Genomic DNA, 11,228 nt, shown 5'->3' on the forward strand with positions numbered 1-11,228 from the left:
ACATTAAAACACTACTGATGCTGATGTGATGAAGAGTGCTTGTATTTATAAGTACACAGCAATAAGCCTAAGAACACTTCAAATCCAGTTTGAGTATCATGCAAACTTCTGGGGAAGTTTGAGTATCAAGTATTCCTGGGGAATGTACGTATATGCACTTAGCAATGTATGACCAGATGTGTTGGCTATAGAGTAATGCTGTTGTATAATAGGGTAGTTTGTAGCCCAGACTAAATTAGCAGTGCTGAGGTTCTTAATGGAAGGCCATAAAGATCATCAAGGACATCAACCATCTGAGCCACTGCCTGTTCACCCCGCTATCATCCAGAAGGCGAGGTCAGTACAGGTGCATCAAAGCTGGGACCTAGAGACTGAAAAACAGCTTCTATCTCAAGGCCATCAGACTGTTAAACAGCCACCACTAACATTGAGTGGCTGCTGCCAACACACTGACACTGACTCAACTCCAGCCACTTTAATAATGGGAATTGATGGGAAATGATGTAAATATATCACTAGCCACTTTAAACAATGCTACCTTATATAATGTTACTTACCCTACATTATTCATCTCATATGCATACGTATATACTGTACTCTATACCATCGACTGTATTCTTATGTAATACATGTATCACTAGCCACTTTAACTATGCCACTTTGTTTACATACTCATCTCATATGTATATACTGTACTCGATACCATCTACTGTATCTTGCCTATGCTGCTCTGTACCATCACTCATTCATATATCCTTATGTACATATTCTTTATCCCCTCACACTGTGTACAAGACAGTCGTTTTGGAATTGTTAGTTAGATTACTTGTTGGTTATTACTGCATTGTCGGAACTAGAAGCACAAGCATTTCGCTACACTCGCATTAACATCTGCTAACCATGTGTATGTGACAAATAAAATTTGATTTGATTTGATTTAATGACCACTCTATTTTAGGGCTCCCCTCAAAGGTAATCATTACCATTAACTATCTGTTATGGTGAGTGAATGAGGACCCAAAAGCGAACTAACTTAAACAGAGCTTCTTTAATAACCAAACATAGGTAGGCTCAGATAGACCGGCAGATTCCGACAGGACAGGACAAGGTTACAGCAAACATGACGATAGTCTGGCTCAGGCATGAAACACAACAAACAAGAATCCGACAAGGACAGGAACAGAAACAGAGAGAGATATAGGGACCTAATCAGAGGGAAAAAGGGAACAGGTGGGAAACGGGGTGAATGGGTAGTTAGAGGAGACAAGGAACAGCTGGGGGAAAGCGGGGGAGAAAAGGTAACCTAACAACGACCAGCAGAGGGAGACAGGGTGAAGGGAAAGGACAGAGACAAGACACAACATGACAGTACATGACACTATCATAATGTATGCCACACTGTATGGATTATGATTGATATGCAATCATAACAGCATATTATGGTTGGCTAATATGCATTCCCATTCAAATAGCATATTATGGCCAGGCTAATATGTATTCCCAATCAAATAGCATATTATGGCCAGGTTAATATGCATTTCCATTTGTAATAGTAGGTCTTCATCATCGGTGTCATATTTAAAAGTCACTAGAAACTTTATTTTTAACAGAGAACATTAGCTAATAATTTGCTTCTCTGTGGATTTTGAATCAGCCTGAAATAATTTGTAATTTCATGTGCTGTTCTGATTTATTTCTGGGATGAGCTGGTTTATGTAAGGAAGGAACAAATCCTAGAACATCTCCAAAATTGCTTGTTCCTGATTTAAGGCCAAATTGAATATTGAATGTGGTCTATTAAAAACCTGACGAGAGCAGCTGTAAATTTAACAGTTAGGAATCAACTTGAATGAGTTTCCTTTAAACTGACACAAACATGTTGATAATAAGGTTAGCTAACTAGTCATTTCTTTAGGCATATTCTGTGAGCGGGTCTCTACAATCCCAGGTAAACACCAGATAAAATGGAACTGTAAAATTAAGTTATCACCACTTTCTGCAGGTTGTCAAGTCAAAGAGAAATCGGAAACACAGTGACCAATTCCTGGGAGGAGAATCTAAGTTATCATGCATAAAATCAGAATGAAGAAGTTATTTTAAAAATAACCTTCAAACTGTAGATTGAGAAACCTTACCCTTTAGGGTGTTTGTTAAAGCAGAGTTCTGAGTTTTACTCTACAGCGGCTTATGAAGGAGATCCAGGCCTGCAGGCAGAAAAGTGATGATAGGCAGATCTGGTTCATGATGACATCATAAAAGAGGGCAGCGAAATGAATTACTGCTTGGTCAAGAGAATGGCTTCAATAGCAATGTGAATGTATACAGGTTTTCTTAACCAATTCAAAGGATTGTTGAACACATCAGTGCATTGCTGTGAAGAGGTCTCCTGTGGTTCTAAACTTTTAGAGATATTTGGCTGTCCTTATAGGAGAACCCTTTATTGAACCATTTTTGGTTAGAGTTAGAACCCTTTGTGGGTTCCAGTTAGAAACGAAGGAGATGATTGTGAACGTCAGGAACTTCAGGAAACCCCATAGGGTGCACCCCTCTATCTACATCGACGGGACCACAGTGGAGAAGGTGGAAAGCTTCAAGTTCCTTGGCGTATACATCACTGACAAACTGAAATGGACCACCCACACAGACAGTGTGGTGAAGAAGGCGCAACAGATTATTTTCAACCTCAGGAGGTTAAAGACATTTGGCTTGTCACCTAAAACCCTCAGAAGCTTTTACAGATGTTAAACAGCCATCACTTGCACATTAGAGGCTGCTCCCTATAGGCATAGACTAGAAATCACTGGCCACTTTAAGGAATGGAACATTTGTCACTTTAATAATGTTTACATATCTGGCATTACTCATCTCATATGTATACACTGTTTTCTGTACTTCTACGGTATCTTAGTCTATTCCGCTCGTGCATACGTGTATATAGTCTTAATTCAGTCCTACTTAGAGAACATTTAGAATTAAATAAATAAGGGGAGGAGGTGAAGAAAGAGGGTAGGATGGATGAAGATGGAAAGAGGAAGAGAGGTAGTAGAGGAGGGAGAAGAATGAAAGAATGACAGTCATTACTATTCTACACACACACGCGCGCACGCCGCACGCACACACACACACCCCATCCAACTGTGACGGTAGATAAAAGGCCAACAAGAACCCCTGCAGCTGCGATAAGTGTACACCACTGCTTTAGAGCTTCTCAGTAGATTTTTTGATCAGCGTGGTAATAGTGCCGTGTGATGATTAATTCAGCAATAAGCCCTCTTCTGTTCCTTTGAAAGCAGAACGGAGACAGACAGACAGCGTGACTGATTCCTGCCTCCATCTCCTCCCAGCCCCTGACGGTTCCACTGGACCAAGCGTTTGATCTAACACAACATTTCCAACCTCCAATACCCAAAACCTCAACAAGACATAACAGGGAGGATTGGTAGATAAAGAGATAACAACCCTCGAAAGTGATTAACTTCTCTTGTCTGACTGAGAGATCACGCAGCAACTGTTTTTCTAGGCTCCAGTTATGTACAGTGGGTTCGGAAAGTTCAGACCACTTGACTTTTTACACATTTTGTTATATTACAGCTTATTCTAAAATGGATTAAATTATTTTTCCCCTCATCAATCTACACTTGTCATGTACAGTTGAAGTCGGAAGTTTACATACACTTAGGTTGGAGTCATTAAAACTCGTTTTTCAACCACTCCACAAATTTCTTGTTAACAAACTATAGTTCTGGCAAGTCGGTTAGGACATCTACTTTGTGCATGACACAAGTAATTTTTACAACAATTGTTTACAGACAGATTGTTCACTTATAATTCCCTGTATCACAATTCCAGTGGGTCAGAACATACACTAAGTTTACATACACTAAGTTGACTGTGCCGTTAAACAGCTTGGAAAAATCCAGAAAATGATGTCATGGCTTTAGAAGCTTTGATAGGCTAATTGACGTCATTCGAGTCAATTGGAGGTGTACCTGTGGGTGTATTTCAAGGCCTACCTTCAAACTCAGTTCCTCTTTGCTTGACATCATGGGAAAATCAAAAGAAATCAACCAAGACCTCAGAAAAAACATTGTAGACCTCCACTAGTCTGGTTCATACTTGGGAGCAATTTCCAAACACCTGAAGGTCCCACGTTCATCTGTACAAACAATAGTACGCAAGTATAAACACCATGGGACCACGCAGCCGTCATACCACTCAGGAAGGAAATGTGTTCTGTCTCCTGGAGATGAAAGTACTTTGGTGCGAAAAGTGCAAATCAATCCCAGAACAACAGCAAAGGACCTTGTGAAGATCCTGGAGGAAACAGGTACAAAAGTATCTACGTCCACAGTAAAAACAAGTCATATATCGACATAACCTGAAAGGTCACTCAGCAAGAAGAAGCCACTGCTCCAAAACCGCCATAAAAAAGCCAGACTATGGTTTGCAACTGCACATGGGGACAAAGATCATACTTTTTGGAGAAAAGTCTTCTGGTCTGATGAAACAAAAATAGAACTGTTTGGCCATAATGACCATCGTTATGTTTGGAGGAAAAAGGGGGAGGCTTGCAAACCGAAGAACACCATCCCAACCGTGAAGCACGGGAGTGGCAGCATCATGTTGTGGGGGTGCTTTGCTGCAGGAGGGACTGGTGCACTTCACAAAATAGATGGCATCATGAGAACGGAGAATTCTGTGGATATATTGAAGCAACATCTCAAGACATCAGTCAGGGAGTTAAAGCTTGGTCACAAATGGGTCTTCCAAATGGACAATGACCCCAAGCATACTTCCAAAGTTGTGGCAAAATGGCTTAAGGACAACAAAGTCAAGGTATTGGAGTGGCCATCACAACGCCCTGACCTCAATCCTATAGCAAAATTGTGGGCAGAACTGAAAAAGCGTGTGCGAGCAAGGAGGCCTACAAACCTGACTCAGTTACACCAGCTCTGTCAAAAGGAATGGGCCAAAATGCACCCAACCTATAGTTGGAAGCTGGTGGAAGGCTACCTGACAAGTTTGACCCAAGTTAAACAATTTAAAGGCAATGCTACCAAATACTAAGTAAGTGTATGTAAACTTCTGACCCACTGGGAATGTGATGAAAGAAATAAAAGCTGAAATAAATAATTCTCTCTACTATTATTCTGACATTTCTCATTCTTAAAATGAAGTGGTGATCCTAACTGACCTAAAACAGGAGATTTTTACTTGGATTAAATGTCAGGAATTGTGAAAAACTGAGTTTAAATGTATTTCGCTAACGTGTATGTAAACTTCCGACTTCAACTGTAAATAAGGAAGTGATTGCATCTAAATAGTGAAGAGTGGTTTACAACATGGTTTACAACATGGTTTGTATCACATTGTTTTCACTGAATTACATTATAATGAATTAAATTGGTTATAATTGAATAAACTAATAGTTTGATTCAAATAGAAATGTATAATTGTAACATCACTTTCTCTCGGTTTTACTTTTAGCTTGCTTGGACAGTTTCCCCACCTCCTTTTCCCCTACAGGTTAGACTACAGGGAGCACAGAACCTGCAGGTTGTCCTACGGGAAAATCTCTGAAGCATGAGGAAGGGATCCTGCAGGTTCTCCTACAGGAAAATGGCACTGAAAATCTTGTGGCATAACCTGCAGGAATCTTATCTACAGGATTTTGCTGTAGGACAATTCCTGCATGTAGTCCTGCAGGATTTATTTGAGGACTATCTGCAGGATTCCTGCATGAATGTTTTCTTGAAGGACAACCTGCAGGATTCCTACTGGATCCTGCAGGAGTTGTCCTACAGGAAAGTGGCCCCGAAAATCCTGTGGGATATCCGACAGGACTACTTATTCCTGCATGATATACTGTATATTCTGCAGGACTCCTGCAGGATATTTTATGCAGGATTGCTGTATAACTTCTTAGGGCATTTCTACCTCAGATAAGAAAAATAATTTTAACTACAAGGTAAACCTATATTGACTGTTGTATGTGAGCAGTACTTACCTTTGTAACGGGAAAAATTTGGTGAATAAAGTTCCTATTCAGTTTAGAGTTATTAACACAATGCTTAGCATATTTCTATATTTTCACTGTCTGTAATATACTTGTTCTCCAGTGGTCTGGGTGTGTGTTGATGGTCACTAGACTTGATGATGTATGTTATGGATTCAACTCATATCTGTTGAGAGTGATTGACGCCAGACTGGAGGTACAAGGACCCGAGGACACTGATTCATTATTGTATGTTTACTAAACACTGTGTGATTCGACAGCAGTTGACAAAGATGTTTTGACTTCATACAAGCCTCTCAGCTGGTGTTTACAGAACATTTGGTGCTGTGTAATTAGGATATAAGGCCTTCTCAGAGAAGGCCAGGTCAGATATTTTCTCTGCTTCAGTGCTGGAGGTGTCTCCCTGTTGCAATTAAACTAAAAGTATTTTCATTGATGTTATCAACAACTGCGCTCCTTTTTGTTCACCAGGAAATTCCCATTACAACCTTGTCATTACTGAGTGGGACATCACCAAGAAACACCACCACACCTGCTCACTATAACCTAAGACTGCCCTTAGGTTATTCCCACGCGGACATCTCATTTGCATAATAAACAATTCCTCATCAAAATCTGTCTGTTTAAGCTCGAGAGAGGCCTGTTTTTTTTGCATGGGCTGCGTCTCAATCCAACGCATCCGTCCAACTCATGCCAAACCATCTCAGTTGGATTGAGATAGGATGATTGTGATGGCCAGGTCATCTAATGCAGCACTCCATCTGATGCAGCACTTCTTGGTCAAATAGCCCTTACACAGCCTAGAGGTGTATTGAGTCATTGTAGTGCTGAAAAACAAATCATAGTCCCACTAAGCGCAAACCAGATGGGATGGCGTATCGCTGCAGAATGCTGTGGTAGCCATGCTGGTTAAGTGTGCCTTGAATCCTAAATAAATCACTGACAGTGTCACCAGCAAAGCACCTCCACACCATCACACTTCCTCCTTCATGCGTAACGGTAGAAACCACAAATGCAGAGATCATCAATTCACCTACTCTGCGTCTCACAAAGACACAGCGGTTGGAACCAAAAATCTCAAATTTGACTCAGACCTAATCAGACCTAAGGACAGATTTCCACCGGTCTAATGTCCATTGCTCGTGTTTCTTGGCCCAAGCATTTCTCTTCTTCTTATTGGTGTCCTTTAGTAGTGGTTTATTTGCTGCAATTCAACCATGAAGGCCTGATTCACGCAGTCTCCTCTGAACAGTTGATGTTGAGATGTGTCTGTTATTTAAACTCTGTTATTTGAACTCTGCTAAGCATTTATTTGGGCTGCAATCTGAGGTGCAGTTATCTCTAATGAACTTATCCTCTGCAGTAGAGGTAACTCTGGGTCTTCCTTTTCTGTGGCGGTCCTCATGAGAGCCGGTTTCATCACAGCACTTGAAGAAACTTTCAAAGTTCTGGAAATGTTCTGGATTGATTGACCTTCATGTCTTATAGTAATGATGGACTGTCATTTCTCTTTGTTTATTTGAGCTGTTCTTGCCAAAATATGGACATGGTCTTTTACCAAACACAGCTATATTCTGTATACCAACCCTACCTTGTCACAGCACAACTGATTGGCTCAAATGCATTAAGAAGGAAATAAATTCTACAAATTAACTTATAACAAGGCACACGTTAATTGAAATGCATTACAGGTGATTACCTCATAAAGCTGGTTGAGAGAATTCCAAGAGAGTGCAAAGCTGACATCTGTAAGGGTTTTCGTCCTCCTCTTCTCACGAAGATGAGTAGTATGAAGGATTGGAGGACCAAAACGCAGCGTGGTAAGTGTTCATGTTTTTTAATGAATAACGAACACTGAACAAAACAATAAACGTGAAGTAAATCAAACCGAAACAGTCCCGTGTGGCACAGACACTAACACGGAAAATAAACACCCACAACTCAAAAGTGAAACCAGGCTAACTAAGTATGATTCTCAATCAATGATTGACAATGATTGACAGCTGCCTCTGATTTAGAACCATACTAGGCCGAACACAGAAATCCCAAATTATAAAAAAACGAACATAGACAACCCACCCAACTCACGCCCTGACCATACTGAAACAAAGACATAATAAAATAACTAAGGTCAGAACGTGACAACATCAAGGCAAAGGGTGGCTACTTGGAAGAATATATTTTGATTTGTTTTTACACTTTTTTGGTTGCTACATGATTCCATATGTGTTATTTCATAGTTTTGATGTCTTCACTATATTTCTACAATGTATAAAATTGCAAAAATAAATAAAAATCCTTCTACAACACAGCATGTTGATATGGTGGTATTTTATAGCTGTTACCACACAGCATGATGATATGGTGGTATTGTATAGTTGTTATCAAACATCTTGTTGATATGGTGGTATTTTATAGCTGTTACCACACAGCATGTTGATATGGTGGTATTGTATAGTTGTTATCAAACATCTTGTTGATATGGTGGTATGTTATAGCTGTTACCACACAGCATGTTGATATGGTGGTATTGTATAGCTGTTATCACACAGCATGATGATATGGTGGTATTGTATAGCTGTTACCACACAGCATGATGATATGGTGGTATTGTATAGTTGTTATCAAACATCTTGTTGATATGGTGGTATTTTATAGCTGTTACCACACAGCATGTTGATATGGTGGTATTGTATAGCTGTTATCAAACATCTTGTTGATATGGTGGTATTTTATAGCTGTTACCACACAGCATGTTGATATGGTGGTATTGTATAGCTGTTACCACACAGCATGTTGATATGGTGGTATTGTATAGCTGTTACCACACAGCATGTTGATATGGTGGTATTGTATAGCTGTTACCACACAGCATGATGATTTGGTGGTATTTTATAGCTGTTACCACACAGCATGATGATATGGTGGTATTGTATAGTTGTTATCAAACATCTTGTTGATATGGTGGTATTTTATAGCTGTTACCACACAGCATGTTGATATGGTGGTATTGTATAGTTGTTATCAAACATCTTGTTGATATGGTGGTATGTTATAGCTGTTACCACACAGCATGTTGATATGGTGGTATTGTATAGCTGTTATCACACAGCATGATGATATGGTGGTATTGTATAGCTGTTACCACACAGCATGATGATATGGTGGTATTGTATAGTTGTTATCAAACATCTTGTTGATATGGTGGTATTTTATAGCTGTTACCACACAGCATGTTGATATGGTGGTATTGTATAGCTGTTATCAAACATCTTGTTGATATGGTGGTATTTTATAGCTGTTACCACACAGCATGTTGATATGGTGGTATTGTATAGCTGTTACCACACAGCATGTTGATATGGTGGTATTGTATAGCTGTTACCACACAGCATGTTGATATGGTGGTATTGTATAGCTGTTACCACACAGCATGATGATTTGGTGGTATTTTATAGCTGTTATCACACAGCATGATGATATGGTGGTATTTTATAGCTGTTACCACACAGCATGATGAAATGGTGGTATTGTATAGTTGTTATCAAACATCTTGTTGATATGGTGGTATTTTATAGCTGTTACCACACAGCATGTTGATATGGTGGTATTGTATAGTTGTTATCAAACATCTTGTTGATATGGTGGTATGTTATAGCTGTTACCACACAGCATGTTGATATGGTGGTATTGTATAGCTGTTATCACACAGCATGATGATATGGTGGTATTGTATAGCTGTTACCACACAGCATGATGATATGGTGGTATTGTATAGTTGTTATCAAACATCTTGTTGATATGGTGGTATTTTATAGCTGTTACCACACAGCATGTTGATATGGTGGTATTGTATAGCTGTTATCAAACATCTTGTTGATATGGTGGTATTTTATAGCTGTTACCACACAGCATGTTGATATGGTGGTATTGTATAGCTGTTACCACACAGCATGTTGATATGGTGGTATTGTATAGCTGTTACCACACAGCATGTTGATATGGTGGTATTGTATAGCTGTTACCACACAGCATGATGATTTGGTGGTATTTTATAGCTGTTACCACACAGCATGATGATATCACACATTGGTGTTTCCTGAAAGGCAGTTGGAGGTTTTGTGAGATCATCTCTCTGACAGGGGAGAGGCTATTGAGGCACTTGCCCTCAGCAGAAATTAGCTTCCTTCTCCGTTAGAGATCCATCTTCATCCAGCGTGTATCCTGCCTATAGTCCTGCAGCACAGGACCAGCTAGAAAACAAACCCCACGTCACCTCCAATCTGTTTCAACGTTTTGTGAGGGTAGGATAAACTGGATTGTTCTTGGAAATTGCCATTGACCTGACTCCAGTGGTTAGTGTCAATCTCTGAGTTGTGAGACAGTCACCAAGGCTATTAGTAAGACATGGGTGAAGAATTATTACAGTTGACTCAAATAGCCTATTATTAGCATATATAAATATGCCCATAAGGGCTGATCTAAGGTCCAAATGGATGAAGCTGTGTGCTGATCTGCCTCTGCCTCCATCCCCATTCATCTCTACCGCCTGGGGGAAGAAGGTGATAAACAAAACAATCTAATTAACCTCTCTCCAACACTCTCTCTCACTCTTTCTCCCTCTCTCTCACACTCTTTCTCTCTTCCCTATATTTGTATCTCTCTCTCTCTCTCTCTCTCTCTCTCTCTCTCTCTCTCTCTCTCTCTCGCACATGCTCTCTCTCTCTCTCTCTCACCCTCTCTCTCTCTCTCTCTCTCTCTCTCTCTCTCTCTCTCTCTTTCTCTCTCTCTTTCTCTCTCTCTCTTTCTCTCTCTCTCTCTCTCTCTCTCTCTCGCTCTCTTTCTTTCCATCACCCTCTCCAGGTCATAGAGACAGGTCTGCTGTCTTTCCTGTCTACTCACATCTGCACAGACCCCTGAGAAAATAAAAACCCTTAAGAATCCATGTCAATTTAACCCAATGTGCTGAAAGGCCACTGCCTGTGGTTTGGCCAGATTGAAAAGGCATCTGTCATTGTGAATGTTCCTCGTAAACAGAGAAGGGTGAGCGACAGTGCCAATATCAATCAGTCGTCCATCCCAAGGTGTTGTTTTTGTTGAATGTGTTTTATATCTAATCGTAGCATGATCTAAGAGCTGTCAGGGACGGCAGGTAGCCAAGTGGCTTAGAGCATTGGGCCAATAACTGAAAGGTTGCTTGATTGAATCTCTG

This window comes from Oncorhynchus clarkii, chromosome 4, assembly GCF_045791955.1.
Source record: "Oncorhynchus clarkii lewisi isolate Uvic-CL-2024 chromosome 4, UVic_Ocla_1.0, whole genome shotgun sequence".
NCBI lineage: Eukaryota > Metazoa > Chordata > Actinopteri > Salmoniformes > Salmonidae > Oncorhynchus > Oncorhynchus clarkii.